Source organism: Bombus pascuorum, chromosome 12, assembly GCF_905332965.1.
Source record: "Bombus pascuorum chromosome 12, iyBomPasc1.1, whole genome shotgun sequence".
Classification (NCBI taxonomy): Eukaryota; Metazoa; Arthropoda; class Insecta; order Hymenoptera; family Apidae; genus Bombus; species Bombus pascuorum.
The window spans coordinates 1311477-1333250 of record NC_083499.1 but is presented as its reverse complement, the minus strand read 5'-3'; the positions used below and the strand labels follow the sequence as shown (position 1 = coordinate 1333250).

General features: G+C 33.3%; 1 long non-coding RNA gene across 1 annotated transcript in view; it reads left to right on the top strand.

The window, feature by feature from the left end:
* The window catches only part of LOC132912417 (uncharacterized), a 104232-nt gene that overhangs the window by 36358 nt on the left and 46100 nt on the right, over positions 1 to 21774 (top strand). Inside the window, exon 2 of the long non-coding RNA XR_009659205.1 lies at positions 14810 to 14854. This is a non-coding gene — a long non-coding RNA (uncharacterized LOC132912417). The remainder of the gene's footprint in view (positions 1 to 14809; positions 14855 to 21774) is intronic.

Sequence of the window (21774 nt, the reverse complement as noted above, 5' to 3'; positions counted from 1 at the left end):
TGATGAAGTTGATTAAAGCTTTTTATAAGCGCGAGTACTTGTTACTTTATGTCAATCGCGGATAATATGAATTGAGAATATTAATATGATAGAACTATATTTTTTCGAACCTATATCTTCGTATGACTATAAAAACGTAATATCGTGGAAATGAAATGTAGAACCTGGTAAAAAACGCTTTATTAGAAAATGATGACATGTGCAAATACTTTCTGTAGTCACTGCATGTAAAAGAAGTTCTATTGTAACGGAAAGGCCATTTTTTATGTCTATATAGATATTACCGTCTACCTTTCTTAAGAAAGTTGAATATCTTTTGAACACGAAAAAGAAAAGAGAAAATTGGCAAATAAAAGAAAAAGAAAAGTACAGAGACTATCTGGTAAATAACAACTGCCGTTAGATATCAGGACAAATATTGAATTCGGAAGAAAGAATACACCCATGGTCTGAATAATTCAATTTCTAGTAACAGATGTCTGACAAACAAAATTCGAACCTATGCTTGGTAATCCAATCGAATAACTTTTCTATATTGTGAAACTTTCTGTAACTATTTTTCGTGTTATTTATTCCTAGCCTTTTCAACATTTATTGATCTAATCTCCGAATATTTAACTTTGTAATCAAAGATTAAGCATTTTTAACTTTAAAACTTAACAACGAGAAGAGAGTACTTGTAAGTAAATACAATTTTAACAAATGCATCTTATTACATATGTCGCTCGAGTTCGCATAATTAACGACCCGAAGTGCTCGTGTACACGTATGTAGCTATCGTTATCGTATGACAATGCTCTTTGTTCCATACTCAAAGGACGAAATTAGTTCTACAACTTCTGGTACCGAAGTTGCAACTAACCCTGAATATGATTGCCTTAATCACCAAACCAAATGTACCTATGCAATCGTGCCTTGTCGTCTCTCGGAGACTGTAATGTTAGAATACTAGATGTATATGTATATTTATATTTACAGTATATAGCGAATAAATCTTAAAGCTTGAACAAAAAGGAAAAATGTTAACAAGCGTCTATCACGTAACGCGAATTACAAAGTATTAAAATGATTTCTCATTAAAGATACTTCGAGTTTTCAAAATGTTATATCTCGTCAAGTAACAAAGAGTCATGATATTTGAAATTGTGTGAAATAGCAAAAATTTCCCTAGGCACAGATTAAAACAGGTCGCCCCATTTAACTACATAATGCACACCGTGAGCCAGGTAATCTGAATCTTTCAACGACTCCCGGATATCCCGTTAAACGTTAAACCTTGATGCATGAAGCTCGTAAAACATCCACTGTAAAGAGGTGAAAGTTATGATCTTTGGTCGAGATCATGTGATCGTTGCTTGAAAAAAATATAACGGTCTTTCGTGTTCGTTGACGGGGACACTACAATATTAATTTAGCAATGGAATCAAGTGTATTGTAAATAGGTTCGAACATCTCGGGAATACATGGAAAAGAAAACAAAAGGCTATACCTTTTAATGATCTTTAAGGTAGAGGTAAATTCTCGTAAATATCTGTAAAAAGAGATAGTGAAGAAAAGCTATACTTTTCAATAAATTCCTAAATGAGATAAATTGTAGATCTTTATATATACATTGAAAAAAGAGTACTTTCAAGTTCAAATATAATCGGAACTTGACCGAGTGGATTTATAAGTATTTTCCAGAAACATTTTATTTTATGTAAACGCGTATAAAGTAATATTTTTCAGATAACTTCCTATTTGGAATATTAAACGTGTACGAAATTGGAATATATATTGTATATGTAATTTTTTATCTTTCAAGATTCAAATATTCTCAGAGACCAATACGGAATAGCCACAGTAGGAGCAATAGCGAAATTCCTGTATGTACTCACAGTAAAATGCGATGCTTTCACGTTTTCTTCCACGCGATTTACAATTCTCTAACCAGAGTATTACGTTTCTCACTAACTTTTATATCCTTATAATGCAAGGACAGTTTTTAACCGAGCTCTTTATTAAATCATTAACTCCTCACGAAATAAATTTTATTAAATAAATTGTTAAATAGATTTTTATAAAATAAATTAGTAAATATATTTTTATTAAGTAACACGTTTTGTTACTTATTTATCATTATCATTTGTACCGTACCAAATGAGAATTAAATACGGGTTTCTCAACAATTTTTTACAAGTTACCTTGTTCGTGGTTAAAAAGGAGAGAACACAAAGAGGAATGTTGCATTTGCTTCGGTGGTAGAATGAAAGTATGTACTTAGTTAAGGTCAATAGGCGTGTGTCATCGTAAAACATTCAAGATAATCTACATCTCCTAGTTAACTATGTAATTACCAAGCCCTTTGCCCGTTAGGCCGCGGCTTCTTACCTTACACATACATTACTGTACGTACGTATATGTAGTATAATGCGACAATGCAAGACTCACAGAATACTATGCAAGCCGATATTTTAGCAGAATTGAAATTTGAACAATTGAAAATTAACATATTGCTTATTATTTGTCTTTCTTTTATACAGGGATTTATTTAAAGATCATTGAATATATAATAATTTGAATATGCTTGTAGTAAATTCTGATTTAATTAACGATATAAATAAATTATCACAGTAATATTAATTTACGTTTTATAATTAATTTCCGTTTCAAGATCGTAAACTATTCAGCAATTACGAATTATTTTGTTTATAGAATTCGAGCGTATTTACTTCATCAGCTTTACGATATTGCTAAAGCAATTACATTCTACAGTTTTTAAAATACAACACGCGAAATCCCAGCAAATACATCAAGTTTTTAGTTTGACTAAAAGTGTTCGTTCTCATAGCAGTTCAAATTCATAACTTTCATTTTATTTTTAATCACTTTACAATTAACATAAGGTATTTTTGTAAAAATTTCTAGATTTTCCACTCTTATGTGTTATTAATAAGTGCTTTTAATATCGAACAAAGGAATAAAGGGGACCAAATGGATTTTGTATCAGCGTATCGATCGTCAGCATAAATATTTCACGAAGAACATTTTAATGCGATACAACTTTCGATTAATACATACTGTAGTATAAAATTTTCCAATTAATACGTAATACAACAGAATTTTCAATTCAGCAAAAGTACGCTTCAAAAATTCGTGATTTATGCGAATTCGAAACGGTAATGGATGGTTTTCAAGTGGCATTTCATTCATTTGTCAGAAGCGATTTTCCAACGTAGTATATAATATAATTCGACATTGATTGCAAAATGAATATTCGTCGCTCACGGAAAATCTGTGAAAGTGGAAAATATACAAAAATCACGTGACAACTTTGTTTTCGTCGTCGCTTTGGAACGAAGTCAAACATCGTGTTTGTCAAAATACGTGTGTTGACATCCATTATAACTTTTGAATAAACCAGAGGATAACTCTCGCGATACTTTGTGAAAATACAGCTAGCTGTGTGAAATTTCCGAGTGAACGCTAGAATATCATTTTATTGTGAGATAAATCGCATAAATATAAAACAACATGCTTTCTTTGTCTAATAAATATTTAATTTTCTTTTGCTAACAATTTCTCATTAAATAGCTTTGATATAACCATTGCGCATGTAAAAATCGAACACGTGGCGTAGATAGAAAAAAAAATGAATGAAGATAGCGACACTAATTATTTCTGTGTGCCATGGTTTAATTTAGATAACTCCATGAAACAGGGAGATACTGTTTCAGCTGCGTATTGTCGCTGATAATGATTTCAAATACGTATTGCAGGTCATGAAAATATTCAACTGTTTAAATTTACGAATTTAACAAACGAAATATATGTGCTAGTCGGAAATGCATTGGTGTACGTTTAAAACAATATAATCTCTGCAGCAACATAGGACAAGAATATAAGCTGTATTCACTGTAAATGTATTATGAAGACTAAGAGATATTTCAAACATTTGACTCAACAAATGATTTACATAACGTAGTAATAAATATTCTTAAATTTCATGAAAAAAAAAATATATATAACGATATATAAGTCAATGTTCCGTCCATTTAGAGCACCTAGAAAGCCAATTAAAAAGACAGCAAAGTTATTTATACACAAGAGAACGAATAGAACGTATTCGAATTATGTTTACGTCTGATAACAATGTAAGAAAAGACAAGAAAGACAAATACAATTTGACGTGGACAAGTAGTGGATGATCGCGACAGTGTCTCAACGAGCTCTTAACTTTCATTGGGATTGTGACAAGTGTGGTTTCGTCGGAGACACAAAAGATCGCGAAATTAACGGATCGCCGGTGATCTCCTCGCGTCGCGGTTCAAATGAAATGATTCTTTCACGAATAGGGTGAAGAAAATAGAACGTGACAATGAGATTTATTGCAGAAATGTGACAGAGTGACGGTTACAACAGCGTGGTTCGGAATGTTAGGACAGACTGACTTGAGATGCTACAACGGACTGTTTTAGCGCTGGTTAGGAAGGTCCTTCTACCGAGGGTCTAGTCCCTTTGGAGGGGCCTTTTTAGTTATTGTTTCAACAGATGTGGCATGTAGGATGTTCGGTCTATCTGGTTACTGAGCGAATGGTTTCCTTGAATGTGTTACACCAGCACGCGCGTAACTCGCCCTCTTAACAAGAATATTCTTATCCGCGTCGTTATTTCGACATGTAGATCTTGGCATTCGTTCAGCTCGTTTCCCACAGCGTTACCGCTGTAAATTACAAAACTGCACAGGTTCATGTGTCATATCGTCGTTTGCATCAACAGCCGTTTATACTTTCATCGTTTGCCCGGTTGATTTTATACAAACCATAAATTGTTGGCTATCCCTTCGTTGCCTGAAATAATGTAAAAATGGAGATGACGCGAAACTGAAATTCAATCCGTGGAATCAGGGAACGTACTCGCGGTCTTTATCCCATCGGATAAAATAAACACGTATCACGATCTTTAAGTGATGACACAGCTTCATGCAATTTTATCCCACCTGCGCTGATAATTGCTTGGGAGAATCCAGGAAGTTTCAGCAGCCTCGTTGTATATATTTTTGATTTTTTAGTTTATTTTGGTTTTTACAATTTGTCCTGAAGGACATTTGGTAAAGTATTATATCTTATTAATAAAAGAAAATAAAAATAAAATATAGCATGTGGGTGGCTACCCCCAGCGAAGTGCCATCTTCGTGTTTGCTAGGTTATATCTTTTATAATATTTTTGATTTAACAAGCAATTTTAAGAACTTTGAAATGACCCGGCTCGGATGAAATATTGTAAGAAGAAGAAGGAATGATTTCGTAATTGAAAACGTAGGATGGATCAATTACTCCCCTTTATTTATAAATTAGATTAACTAAAAACTATCTAGCTACGAAACTAATGTATAATATATTTTTATAATCAATGTAAATTTTATTTTTTAATTCATTCTGAATAAATATGATTTTTTACATTCATTGTTAATAGAAAAACTAGATTGCTTATGTCCAAGCCTAACATTGTTACTACTGGAGAGTCTTAAAATACCGGAAAAGATTCTGGAATACTTATCAATGTCTCTACTATATTCTACAATCATCTATTCTATCAAATAATTACAGCCTGCCCCACTTAAAAAAGAAAAAGAAGAAAAATATATTCGAAGAAATTCAAAAGTATTTCTCTAGAATATTTACCTATGGAGAATTAAACCACGTATTCATCTCCCTCATTAGAACGACTCGAAAATAGAAATAATCCTAAACACTCGATATGTACTACCGGTAATCGCAATAATCGCGTGAAATCCTCATTTCTCATTCACTATAACGAATTCTAAGGTCCTTACCAATTGTCGACATAGAGGAAGAGAGTTTCTAGATAACACAGAATGAAGCAGCCAGAAGCAGAAGGAACAGCAAGGACGAGTCACTCGAACGGCGCTTTTCATTACGCGAGACGATCATCAAATCAAGAAGTCCCCGTATGACGTCCATGAATGCCTTTAAAAATAAATGCGGAACAAGCGGGTGCGAGGGAGGAAGATCGTCCGACGAATTAGACGCTGCTCGACGTTGGAGAGCCGTTGAGCGTGTGCAGTTGCAACCTCGTGTACAGAAATAACCATGAACACCATGGAAGTGTATAAAGGGAATCAAGGAACGAAGGACGTTTCCCGTTGACCCGAATAGCGTGACCCGTATTCTCGGATACAGGACGCGCCGATATCGTCGACCTGAAGTGAGAGCTCGATGACCTGCGGGGGCGCATGAGAGGTCCTTTGCCAGGATTAATTGAAATTGGAGCAATAATAATTCGCGTTTAATTGCATCAGAAGCTCGGCTGCGTTCACTAGTAGCACAGTCGTTTCATGTGCGTTCGATTAAAACATTCCACCTCTCGTTCCGTTTACGTTGATTGAACCGTTAGCCTGTACGCGTATCCGAATATCCTGAAATAATACGGAATCGTGCGCCATCGATAACGTGCACTAGGCTTGTTCAAATCGTGGAATCCGGCTCGTGAGGATTTACGACGACGTGATGCAAAATCGAATAATTGTCTCATCTGGTTCACGTCGTGGCAAGAACCTGACATGACGTGTTCAATCGTAGATGAAGATACTAGACACAAAAGAAGGAGCTACTGAACTTGAAGCGTACGATAGTGTAACGTGGTGAGTGGAAAGTTTAAAGTGACTTGAATTTATTGGAATATTGAGTGGGATTAGGGGAAAAGAGTGGCGATGGTTTTATAAATGGTACTATTGAAGAAGTATCAAATATAGTATCGAAGAGGTATTTTTTTAAACCGTGGGCTTTATATACTGATAGGTTATATTAATGACAAAATTGGAATGATTTTGAAGTATATTAGGCCGTGCCATAGAAATTTAATTACAATTTGGTTACAGTTCTAAAAAAGCTAGATTTTACGATGACAATTTAATAACCAAATTACAGGTCGGAAACCCGTAATTCTTTATTATTATCGCAACTGCATATAATAATATATTGCAATAATATTAAAATTTCGTGTGCAGTAATAAAATTGATAATTGTTATTGTCAAACAATGTGAAAATGTTTTATCGTTTAAAATTTAAAATTTATCTTCAGGATGTTTTATTTTTACGCTATGTATCAGTCGAAGAAAATTCTTCTAAATTAATAGAAAGATTAGTAACATCAATATAATAAGTTAAGCAATACAATATACATATAAAGCTTTTCTGTTAAGTGTATCAATACATGTAAATTAAACGTAATTAAAGTTTATATGTTGTCAATTTCCTAACAGGATAGAGCTACATCCAACCCTTAATTTGCACACTTTGATAAAGTTAATCATCAATGAATCAATAATCTAATTATTATCAGTGTCCAAATATTTGTGGAAGATAGTATACCTTAGATTAAAACGAACGTGTGATCAACTTCATCTCGAAAGAAATAAAGCGTGCTTTTCCTCGATGCCCTAGGGAGAACTTTTCGAAGGATTCCCAGCAGTCATAAAAGGCTACTGAAACATTTAAATAGGTACATTAAGTCAACTGCTGCTTCTTGTTTCTTTCCAGTTACTGTAGTAATTCCGTGCTAACAGAATTATCATATTAAAATAACAAGAAGTGAAAGAAGTAAAAGAAAAAAGGCAAAGAAGGCAGAAGGTAGACCAATTATTAATGACTCTAAGGAAAGAAGAATTTCTTATAGTTATTTGAATCAATGGCAATTTATTATTAATATTCCATTCATTGATATCTGAAAGCAAATTCCCCGATTTCTTATTATTTCCAAAGACACGCAATTTTACACTTTCATATTTTTATTAAATTATTCATCCCTAATGCATTGGTAAATAAAAAAGCAACAGACACTCTGCTTCAAAATCGAATTCGATTTCCTGCGAAAATCGACATTGGACAGATTGGAAACCGGAATCCGATCAATAGTACAAATAATACTGAAAAATGACATCGAACTGTTCGTCCTGCGAAAGTTCGTTCTTTCTCCGCCTTTCATTCTGTTCGCGTTTATCGCGAATTCAGTCTTCCACCATTTTCTATCTTTCTCTCTTTCCCTGATTCCATTCTCAAAACTGCAATGAAGCTAAATGGATTTTTAGCTCGCCGCCGAGAAAATGCTTTTGTGCCACGATGACAGCGCTGTCTCGGAGAAAGCTCGAGGACCCTTTGAAAGGCTGCGAATCTTTACGATTTGATTTACGATGCTCTTTGGTTGGATTCTCCCTTAGAAGAAGAATGAGAAAAAAGAGAGAGAAGGAGGAACTCCTTGCACGTTGTTGTTCGGAAAGAAAACCAGATAGAATACCAAATTATGAAATTATTTCTCGATGTATAGCGATTTCATCTCATTCTAATTAGCTCGTCCAGAAAATATAGAAGCTTAATTAATTCACAGTAAATATTATTATTTACGAGATGAAGAAGCTTATGCTTATCATTTTATATAAATTTTAAAGATTACCTTCAATTCTTGTTGTGCATATATGTATAACTTTACAGTTGATTTTGTCTATCAGACAATAGACCTTGTAACAAATTCAACGTGCTTGATAAAAAATATTTTTTATCTAATAGAATGATACGAAGATAAAAATGTTGAAGTGAAGAGTGATTTTATACAAGCTGAATAACATGCAAGGTCTCTACTGGAATTTATTTCAAGCTGTTATGTACCTGTAAATGTCGAAAAAAATAAATACGTAAATTTGTTAGTAATTGTTCCAATTAAAAGTTTCATTGGAATATTCTGGTACAGCTTCTTTTTTAATCTACTTTAATTTTTAGAAAAATTAGGTCGCTGGATGTAATTCAGCTCGTACAACATTACTTTAAGCCTGCGTTTGTGTTTAAATGTTTTTATCACTTTATTGAATATAAAAAAGGCACATACATTGTATCATGTTTCGTAACTGTTGTATCATAAATATCACACCTGTTAGCTGACATACAAAAAACTACAAGGTTGTATATAACAAAATTAAAAGTGACCGTGAAAATCTATTTAGAGACACGTATACAAAAAATATAATGGCAATGGCTAAAAAGTTTAAAATCCAGGACCAAACAAATTTCAATCAATTCATTATCACGTTATATGATTTGTTCTGTACAAAGGAAGAATATATACCTTTGTCTTCTTTAAATTTCTTACGATTATTTTATAACTCTACCTTATAATAGTTTCATTTTTAAATTCTTTAAATAAGGATTTTCTGCACGAAGAATCTTATCTACCAGAAAAATTATATTTCTCCGATTTAATAAATCTACTTCTATAATAGTATCGTTATACCAGAGGAAATGCTGGTACTACGCAATGTCAAAATAAATAGAAAAATTGGGAATAAGTTCGGGACATCTGACATTTTCGTGATGTTTCCTCTTAAAGCTGGGGTTGCCTTGATGCAACGAGCGATCTTGCTCTTTGTTTCGTCTGAACTTGCGTCGAGGGTTATCTTCTCAACCTAGAGACCATAAGATTCTTCAACCTTGACACAGATCGTTGAGCTTAACGGGGAAGAGAATGTCGCGCGGAGCTCCCCAAAACTTTTAATGCTTCGGCCTATTTAGGGGCAAGCAATTTAGCTGGTCGCTCGAAAAGCAGCTTAACGCTGAAGGCTGAGTGATTTGTTCTGCAAAGAAGAGGTGAGTGATTTTTACTGAACAACGATTCGTCGAAAAACATCCTACGAAGGTACGAGAGAAGCAACAAAGTAAACAAATAGAGTATACTATACTGTAAGATGAACTTTTAAAACATTTCTTTTCTGAAATTTTTTATTGTTGACATATCCAATTGATTTAATATAATCTTAGGGGAATGATACAGTAGACGATCTTTGCTTCGTTTCATAATATTATTGTAAATTGTAAGTTGCAAATTCTCGTTGTAAATTTTATACATGAAAATATATTCTAGGTAAAAACTTAACAGTAGAGCTACTGGAGTAGTAAAAATGAATAAAATTATCAATTATTCATAATTTTTTGTAGTAATTTTATAGATATAAAAGGATTTACTTCCTTTTTGCTTATTTTCCTCTTGCGTGATGTAATTTTTCATGTACCTTCCATTTTGATTTCTTAATTTGATTGATTTCTTGTATATGAATTTCTAATGCAACACTCTAGCCTCGTCGGTAATTCTAGTGTTTAGAATATATAGAGTTAGAAATTTTTAATTTCTCGAATAATTACACGAAAAGGTACAGTACTCCATCGTCATACATTTGCAAAATTTTTTAATTAACATGGAAATTCTGTTCTAATTACACGAATTAGGCACGTATTTGCTTTCGTTTGTTAAATATTATGTGAAATTCAGCATCATTGATCGCACACATCTATAGTCCTATCAAATGATCGTATGGGAAGCCAAACAAATTATTTTAAAATTCAACAAATTTGATACTACTATATTTGACATGTTGACACATAAAATTCCAATTTGATAGCCTTGTATCGAAGCGTGCAAACACTCCGCTCTCCATTAACACCAACTTTTACCGGCGATCAAATTTGTTTCCTAACAGCAAACTATTCAAAGCATGAAATTTACCTCGTCAAATGTTTGTGCATAAAGTATGTCAAACACTTTCTCAAAATACCTTGCAAGGTTAATTTCTTTTTTTATTACATCCTCTAGCTCCCGCTAACAATTCTACCCCTCAAGCTCTTCGAACCTCGTAGGTCACTGCAACGGTATAAAAACTAATAAAAACAGGAATTGAAACAAAAATTCATCTGCAGAGAAATATACTGCTTAATCCATATCCTGGATTTGTTCTTTCCTTTGCCACGAAAATTCTATTACTCGTTTTTAATCGAATTTTTCGTTTCAACACTAATGGAATTTAAAAACGAATGCTCGAAGTTTTTTACGTACATTAAAAGATCTTTAAATTGAAAATAAAAATTCCAGAGAATCGTGGTAGTGAATAAATATAGCAAATTTCAAGCGTAGAACGTTGAAGGCTCGATTATTTGTTGATTTTCTCTGGAATCACCGTGATCATATGCAGGAACGAGGAACCAGAAGCATTTGCGTCGCGTTTTGAATGCACTGTGGCGGAAAATTGCAAATTTTTGAAGCGTTGCGATAGCGAACGAACTTTCTTGGAGTTCTTGACTGAATTTGTAGTACGAAGTGCTCTGAAACGACGCAAGCTCCGCCAACATTCCGGGGTCAGGAAGTCGCTTGAGGCGTTGAACGCTATGTGTTTATCATCAACAATTACACTTATATCGACGAGTAAATTGCAAATCCGAACTGTGTTAATCGTTCGGACGTCATTATTGTCCAAGAAAGTTTCAGTTATCATTGCGATATAAATACACACCCTGAAACTAGTACTTATTGTCCCATAAAATTAACCCCTTTTCAAATGAAATTTGCAAATAAACTGTGATAATTTGAGATAATTTATTTGCGGATCTTCGATCTCTATGAAATGTGGATTGGAAATTTATTCTTAAGATCGCTTTGATATTGAGAATTGTGACATTTCACAGTCACAAATTATTTATCAAACAGAGAAATACATATTTAAAATTCTTTTAAAAATGTATAGAATACTTTATAGAATACTAAATAGAAAATATATACTTTACAAAATTAAGAAACATTACATCAATAGCTTTTTAAACATGTGGTTGAGGATATTTTAAGCTTGCTTGTTTGCACTATGTTTCTATTACTCTTGTTATTTTTCGTTCAATTTTCTTCTCTATTTTATTTCTTTCTCTCTTTCAACATTTAGATCAGGACTTTTATTTCAATCTATTTCCATATTTTTAGAAAATTAAAAACGCAATAACGCATAAATGAAAAACGCAAGAAAATTGCAAATAAACACGAGTGGCAAAATATTATAATATTTATTATATTAATATTTTTACGTTACATCTATTATGTGTAATATTTTAATAAATTAAACAGCAATAATTTACTGTCAATTTTCCTGCCAGCAGTTATTTTCCAACAAGTTCCTAATTTTAATAATTAAATCAATTCGTATAATAACTAGTGAATTATTAAATGAAGTAAACCAGTGACCGAAATTTCCATTAAAGACGCTTTCCATGTCATAACTCCGCTTCGGTTCACCTTGTCACATACGATTTGCGGTTTTGCTTTTCATAAAGGCTCAGAACTTATACCCAAGGGTTTCGCATCCATTAGAACCATTAATTGCAAGCACCGCTCCCCTAGTACTATGATATGTGAATATATAACTAGGGTGAACGAACAGAATATCCCAAGTATACACAGCCGACAGTATGTTTAACTATAAATCAACTACCAACCTTCCAGGCTCATTATCAAACGTAAACTCGTATGATTTATTAACTCTATTCCTCGAAACTGTCAATCCACTGTATTCTAATTCCGTATCATAAACCCAGTCTCTGTAATCTATTAACTATCTTTTAACTTCTTAACATCCATCTATAATTCAAAAATTAGATTATACATGTAATTTTGAGACTAAGTACGAAATTAATTTACTATGAACCAAGAAATACCTTATTGTTGATAATACAAATAATGCCATGTTTTTAAATAGTTTTAAGTAAAAATCTCCGGCCAAACCAGTAGCCACGACTCCAAACAAATCTCCACCCAATTGAGAAGGAAATAATTACTAATTAGTACTGTACATATTTATACCCTCCAAAATCTCTCAAATTATTTATTGCATTGTTATTTATTTCGATCCTCGATTGAAACTTATCAATCTTTGCTCCTATCCAATACAATTTTAATTTCTAATAGCCCTAATTATCAGTAAATCGCTTTTTCAGTAAATGGTACATCACGTTTTATATGAATAAATTGAATATATGTATATACTACTTAATCTTAATACACTTGAATCTAATTGATTAATATTTATATAAGTGCTATGATAAGTATAATGACGTATATATACTTCTCATAGCCACTGTCTCCGCCAATTATAACACTAAACTGCGCGACTGACCAAAGCTCCTGAAGCTTCACCATTCTATGACGTAAACGTTCTCGCGATATTCTCGTCTAATCGAGAGTAATCTTTTACCTGGCGAATAACAAAAGTTCAACAAACATCCAATCGTGCCGTGACCCGTTGATCGACGTTTCAATAATCAGAGAGCAGGGATCACCACCATGTTTCCATAACGCTTGGGAGGAGGCGCGCTGAACGTCAATGACGAGGAAAGACAAGGCGGGATCGACCGCGAAAATAAACGTTCCAGTTTTAGCGTGTAACAGGTATTGTTTGAACTTGCGCATCGAGGTCAATTAAACAAGTAGCCAGGACGAGGCATGGGCACTCGTGGCGCTGATGTTTCATATCAAGACCTCCCCAGCGTCTAATATGCGTATCTTTTGCGTGTAGCATGTGTGTCAGGGTTAAATCACGTGTACGAGGATGGGATGTGCGAATTTTCAGTGTACGTGCAGCGGATGACACACATAGTTACGCTTTTAATCCGACCCTGCTGTTTTTCGGTTTGTTAGATACACGCTGCAACTGCGTAGGGCTCGCGTTCATCCGGTCGATGCAGTATACAGGCAAAATAGTGAATGCGATGAAAGAAGCGATTACGAGGTTGATATCAATAACGAGGTTACTTTATCAGTAATTTGGCACTTTCATCTCACGCTTTAACCGTGCTATGATTTTAGAATTTGTATATTCTGAACTTGCTCTTATTTCACTAAACAGAGAGACCTTTAATATTTTAAGAAAAATTTTTGTCACGCGTACGAGAGTAGTGCATGCAAATTTTCAGGGTATGTGCAGCGAATGACGCACGTGATTACGCTTTTAATCTGACCCTGCTTTTTCCGCTTTGTTAGTCACATGCTGCAACTGCATAGAGCTCTCGTTCATGTGATCGATTCAATATACAGGGAAAATAGTGAATACGATAAAATGGCTGATTACAATATTGATATTAATAACGAGGTCAGTTTATCAGGGATTTGCCTTTTATGACTCCTCGTACAGTTATATGTTCTTTTTGAAAAAATATCTTAATCTCTCGTGTTCTAAGATTCCTAAGACTTTACAATTTGTATATCCCTATATCTTCCTTTTATTCTACTAAACAAAAAGACTTATCTTATTGAGATTTATCTATTCCCAGAGACTCGTATCTTTTATTTATATCGTATTTATTTATATCGTCTTTAATCATTAAGTAACACCATAATCAGAAAATCAACAAAACTGTACTTGTCATATTTTGTCTCTGTAATCTTCACTTGTTAGATTGTGATGGAATATCGCAGAATACTTGATTATTCAATGCTTCTGGTTGTTAAGGAGATTTTTCTTCTAATTTCTTCTCTTTTTCAACAATTTTCTTCTTCTTCAACCTTCAAAGTGAATCCACATATTTGTGGACACATTATGTCACATTAGATTTGTTCTCAAATGAAAATAAAATGAAAAAAGATTGAAATATTATAAAATAATAATACAACTGTAAAAAATGGGAAACTCAATAAATCACTGTTTCGATCCAATACAGTCACATAGTGTACTATGATCACGGAATAAATAATAAATGCGACAATAAATAAAACGCATTACGATAATGGAATACAATATTTGTTGGATATTCGAGCGGATAGAACTTCATAATAGGCTGTTTCAAGGGTGACTTGTTGCGAGCCGCTTTAATTAAGGTCGATCCTGTGCACCACAAAAAAGTTCCGCTTCCACAGATTTTACAATCTGTATTCTGGCACCTATGTAATTTGTTATTCCAAAAATTGAAATTTTAATCACCTTATCATAACACGTTGCTCTCTTCTCTTTTTCAGAAAAAGGAACACGTCGAATAATTACCTAAATAATTGAATCAAAGGGTACGTACATCAATAATATCTGTGCATAAATTCGTGATTTTTGTAAACTTGTCAATTATATTACGTATTTGACTATCTCTTGATTATAGGAAGATTTTCTCAATTGGCAGGAGCTTATTCTGTATGTAAAAATAAGTCGAAAATGTAGAATATGACTTCTTTATAGATTTGAAAACCTATCAAGTAGTAATCCTCAACCAACCACGCTCAAATTCTATTTTTTTGAAAAAGAAACGTCGTAAGAAAGAATCTATTTTATATTTTTGACTTATTTTTATATGTATAAGGAATCGCATTCTCTCCGATTACACGTGCATAATTCATTCATCGTGAAATACTATGAAGATTTTCTTACACTCTTCAACGTAGAAACGCATTGATATTGTATGATCAATTCTTCAATAGTTTCACTGGCAAATCATGTACCAATAGAGAACGCTGGCTACAATTTCCTTTTCCGGTCGATCTACCATGCCCCTATAGACATCGATTCGATCTAAACAGTAAACGTCGCAGCCACTATTCAACGACAGATTTTGATGCTCGACACTTGCTTCAATCTCTTGTCGTAATCGGTCAAGCCTATTCAAAGCGAAAGTGACCCAGTTTTCAAGATCGCAATTTCGAGATCGCCACGTCAAAGCCGTTTGCACTTCGATTCCATTTAAAGTGGAATGCATTCTCCCCTGCATTAAATTGCGAGCGATAATATGATCGAGCTCCATCGAAACCTGTCAATCCTCTCTTTCTCGAGCGATTCCTTCTTTTTTTATTTTTTTATCTCCATTACCAACAACGCTCATGAACTTCGAGCAATTCAACAGACACTCGTTCGTTTGGTTTTGGATGGAAAATGATTAAGACCACTGCAGCCAATCATCGGTCGAAGATATTCTTTCTCGAGTGAATGGCTCGAATTGACGAGAGTGATCGTTCGTGTGTACTGCAACGAACAAGAATATTGTCATGAATTTGATTATGCAAAATGTTTTATTTTATCTTTTATTCGTTTTATAGGATATCGCATATATTTTGTGAATCTTATGTAAATTTTGTTGTAGAATTCTTTTATTTCAGTTATTTGTAGAATATAAATGCATAAGTTACGCGACAGAGTTCGAAGTTTAAATACATAAATATTCGTTATCATTGACCATTTGTGTAATAAAAATAAATAACAAGAAATACATAACGGACGCTTCTGATGAAACACGAAATTTTCATCACGAAAATGTAAAATTGATACAAGAATCAATTCGATATAAAACTGCTTTGAAACTGTTATAAAATAAAAAGAATAGTGGGCCGAGAACTGATAGTGACCGTAACTAAAATGGACATAGCAACTTCGATTCTCTATAACAGTTATTCAAAATAAAGGTTCTATATACGCAACCGTTGAAGTAAAATCGACATCATTACAATTCCCAACTTCTACTTTCGGTAAACGTAAATTCAAAGATTATTGACATTAGTTCGAAATATTTGAGATAAAGTTATATTACATAGAATAAAATATCAAATAAAATATCGTATTTCTCAGAAATTTACGCAGTATTTTACAGAGAATCTGATCTGCGCCAATATCTTCGTTTATTACTATCACAAGATTTCATATCAACTTTAATAAAATTTCTTGGATATCCATCCGATAATATCAATAAAAAAAACGTGATTACTTAAAGATTCATAAAAGTGAAAGAAAAATACTAAAAACTAATTTTACCATTGATAAAAGTAATAAAAAGTGATAGCAGACTTTACGAAGCGATAGAAACAAATGTCCTATATACAGAATGGATCATTAAAAATTAGTATCGATTACGTGTAGATGTATTATATCTTCGACCTTTCTACGGATCCATCTTCTCAATTCCTCTTTCGTGTGAGGTACGTACATACCATTCACTCCTCTCCCTAAACACCTTCGGCTCTCGTAAAAGCGAATTTAGTTTCCTTGAAACCAAATAGGTCTCGAAATTTCTCCAAGGTTACAGGGCACTTGTAAGCAAGCTATATCTCATTGAGAACTCATCGCTTCAAACTCTAAATCTGGGCTATATAAATTTAGACCTCCTTTTCACATAACAGCATCGCTTTTGTAAGTAGGTGTAATAAACAAAATTATTATTTCTCATCGATAAATACAATTTTATCATACAATTAACTGTATATCTTGAATTCGATCCTTATTACTTTGATATAAATGATCATATTTATATATACATCGCTTTAAGTATTAATAATGTAATTATATGAATGTAATAAAACTGTACATACTTATAATACATCTTTCCTTTCAAAGTTGAAAAGAATCTAGCAATATGAAAATCTTCCTGATGATCTTGTAGGCCAAGACACTCTGTACTTCGTATCATTTTTACAACCCTTTAATAGAACTTCAAAGAGCATGCGATAGAAAACAATAGAAAATGAGAAATTAATATTTATATTGAGAAATATTAGTCACTTCTAAAAATTTTCGACCATACTGTCAAATGTAATTCCAATTTCTAAAATTGCGGGATATTTCGTGTATTTTACCTTTCGAACTTTCTCGTCCACGTCCTACATGTTTATAAGAACATTCTTTTCCTAAAATATATCACAATACACTAACAACGTTTTGACTACAAGAAACATAAGATACCTTGTATACTCTCATTCATTTTTATCTACATCCAGTATTGCGAAAGGTTCCGATCTCCGATAGTTACTGTAGAGAAATAAAAAAAAAAAGAAATTATCATCCACCGGGAAACCGAATTTCTAAAGTCGAATTGAATTTTGTTCCTAAATCTAGATAAAAGACGACGAAAACTAGTCATCGAGGAACGGTGCTTATCACCGATAATTGCATAATTCCTTAGAACGATTCATTAAAACAAACTTGCACGATTGCAGTTTCTTTCCCAATTAATTCCCCAGGATTGTGTTTATCGTTTTGACGATTGACTGATACAGATACAAATCCGCTTTCTGCAAGATTATCCCGCTGTAATGTGCAACGTCAAATAGAGAGTCGCTACAAACAGGGCGAGTCACTCGAAACGCTCGGAGTCAGCTTCTACGAACAGCCTTTCATGAACTCCGTAAATCCTCTCCGGACAATTAAGTTTGTGACTAATATCCGCATACGTTCTCACAAGGGGCTACATTATCTGCTTTCCTCCCAGTTAAATTTCCACGAGTAATAACTCCATTTAAAACTTTCGAAGTTTATTTTGTTACTTATGAAAAATATCTCACGAGAAAATACACCATCTCTTAAATGCATTTACATATTTCAAAATGATATGTAATTTAAATATAACGACTGCTAGACTATGGATATTCATGCAAATTTATGTTCTTGTGAATATAATTAAAAAAAATGGAATCTAATTAGAGAATTGGTTTACTTACCTACTAAACATCAGAACAGTTTTGTAATTGAATAGTTTAATAGTTTGTATATTTGTTTGAATAGTTTATATATCTTTATGCGTATTCTATATATTTATCCAGTTTTTAATTTCCCATAAATGCATAAAAATCCATGGTTTAGTTATTGATTTATTTCTCTTAGTTTGCATACACAGGCTCGCAAAGCAACTTGAACGGCTGTATCCGTAGAAATCTTTCATAAATGTATTATGTGGTTTATACGAAACATTTTGAGACTTGATTAGCATCGTTATGGGTATAGAAATGAAGAAGTACGTGGAATCGATGAATAATCGATCAAGATTGTAGGGGGGGGTGCATCGTTTACGCAAATGTTAGGAAAATGTAGTTCATGGACGAAACGATAAGCCGTGGACTCGGTTGTTTCGCTCCAAACAACAAAACTCGATTTTCGCGGCTTTCACTTTGTCCTCGGGATTTCATAAAATCTTCTATTAATGAAGCGTATCTATAGCAATAACGGCGTGTTTCATCGAAAACATAATCTGATACGATTCAAGAGTTCACTCAACAAGGATCAAAAGTTTATTTCAAGGATACCACGATCCTATAAAATATTAGGTAAATTTAAGTTTTCTTTACAACAGAGGCGTTTAGCAATATGTTATCACAAACTCATACAAAACTTTTCCGATAAGATATTGTGTACACACCATCTATAATTTTTAATCCATCGCGTTCTTTCTGTGACTCTTACAAATATGTAAATCTTAGAAACCTATGCATCGTTTTAAACGTCGTTCCCACAAAGAAATTATAATTACTTAATCTTGTGCATGATGATTTAAACAAATAATCACATCTTATACGAAACTAAAAAGTTTTTTTTTTTTATTTTATTTTGGTTTTTTAAAATTTGTCCTTATGGACATTTGGTAAAGTGTTATATCTTATTGGTGAAAAAAAAAAAAATTTTAAAATAAATATAGCATGTGGGTGGCTACCCCCAGCGGGGTGCTAAACTAAAAAGTGTCCTAATATTTGTGAACGTGAGCATCCACAAAAGTTTTCTATGATAAGCGTTCAAATACTTTCGTGACACGCCGTATATGAATCTGATTTATACACTCTTGTCTGGGTCCACATAAATTCTATCATTTCAACAGCAGGAATTTTCTATTTTCAGTTTCACTCTTTGAATCTCATTGGTCGTAGCGACTATATCAAAAATCGATTTTCCCCATAGATCGCATCTATTCTCGGATTTTGATGCAAACCAACCCGACTTTCGCCGTGACCATGGACTATATTCCGCAACAGAGTTTCGCAGTTAATCGTATTTATACAAGGACTTCTGTTTCCCTCATTTGCGTCTCGTTATTGGTGATAACATAACGCGGCACGGCGCGATGCCGGACTACGTACGTTAAGGACGTTTCGATCCGATCAGGAAGCAACCGCAAAAAACTTGATAAACCGCGGTCAAGGCTATCGATCGCACGACAAATTGTATCATCGTCACGGGAATACGTTTAGCCAGTCGCTGTCAGATATAATACGATGTAAGATGCTGTCGGCGTAAACATATTACCAGTCAAATGTCTGGAATCAAATTTAAAGGACAGTCAAAGATAAAATTTGTTATCTTAGAGGTTGTCAAAAATCTATCAAGATACATAAAATTATTATCGATACTTGTAACATAAATTTTGAATTAATAATAAAATTAAGAAGTTAAACTATCTATAAGTAAAATTGATAAAACGAGTTTTTAAATTTCTCCAATCTCCGTAAATACCTCGGTGTTTATGAACGTGTTAACCCATTCTCCTTAAATCTCCAATTAAACTGTCATAATATCACACTTGATATATTACACTAATCGGTTGTTTAGAGCAATACTTTGCCTGCTTTTGTCTTTTAAACATAATTTTACCCTGCGATTCGAAATAGTATCGAACATTGCGCAAATATTTGTAATGGTGTATGTGTTCGTAAAACATTAATTACTGAGTTATTTTTTAAATAAACGACACGATGGCTGAACAGAAGGGAAAATAAGTAGGAAGGAAAAAGTTGGACGTAACATGCTGATGTTTCAAATAAAGTTGTGAATAGAGCGGTGAACAAAAATATTATTCCATCGGGATATAAAGAACTGTTGAATATTTTGTTGCACTGAATGGAATAAGAGTATAACGAAAGCAATAAAAAAATGCATTATTTTTTTAATAGAAAAATATTTCCAAGTGAAAATTCTGCGCTCCGTAGAGGAACAAAGTTTAGTCAATTTTAATGAGGGAAGAAATCATAAAAGACCATCGCATCGAGGATCAAAGGCGATAATGATACTTCACTGAATATGCATAATGCATTTCACTGCCTGTAAACTATAGCATATGGATTGAAACGTAGTATCATCGATGCCAAACAATATTTTACATCGACGAAAGAATATTTCGGAAATTAATGCTGAATGAAGAACCACTCGTGTTGATGTCCAATATGAATTTTTAAACTTTGCATTTTACTATGTCTATTAATAATCACATCGGAAAGAGACACGTAATCAATCTTCCTGATTGCACGTTGTATCGGAGACGTGAAACATTGAGCAATCACATACTGAACTTATTTATTACGCATAATATTTCCTCGATCTAAAATAATGTAAATCCAGAATCTAAAATAGAGATACGTTTCAATTAAATAAACACTCTTTATACGTTCTTCGTTTTAAACATTTTTCTGAAATTCTGGGAAGCTCGTGATTAAAAACATTTTCCTAATAAAAAAAAGGAAGAAATGTATGCTATTCTAAAGCAGGAAATCACTTATTGAATTAACTTACTTTTTTATTACAAATTTACTAAGAACTACATAAAACTACTATGGAAGAAATAACATTATTAAGAAAACAAATAAGAAATATTAATATTAAAACATTACATTCTACTCTTTAAGAGTTACTTTCGAACTCAAATTCGAAGAAATATGCGATTAGAAAATCAAGGAAACCTAAGAAGTTTAAATACTTTCTTTCGAAGACAACTTACTTTTTTGATAAATTTATTAGAGGCACAGCTATATAGAACACCATGGAAAAGGGGCGCATTGTTATATAAAAGGGAAAAGTTTCGTTGGTGATCACCGTCCATCAGAAGCAGGATGAAAAATAGGGATACTGTTCGGAAAAGAGATCCTGCCAGATGGTAGAGGCGATTTGGAACGGCGCCAAATCTGTGATGTTCCTTACACAATGATAGCCAGCGGAACAAGTGGCACAAGTAACACATTCATGCAAGAAATACGTCCGTGCAGGTGCCGAATTATTCAACTGCCCACACGTTCTCTTTCCCTTTCTCTCTATAATGAAAAGTTCGTTTTCGAAGTATGAAAATGTGCCGAGCAGCCTGCAAACGATCGATAATAGCAACCCTTCCTCGATATCTATTCTTCGCTTCATCTAAAAACCATTAATAATATCGTACCAAAATACTGTTTCCTTTAGGGAATCGATTTTCACCGACAAA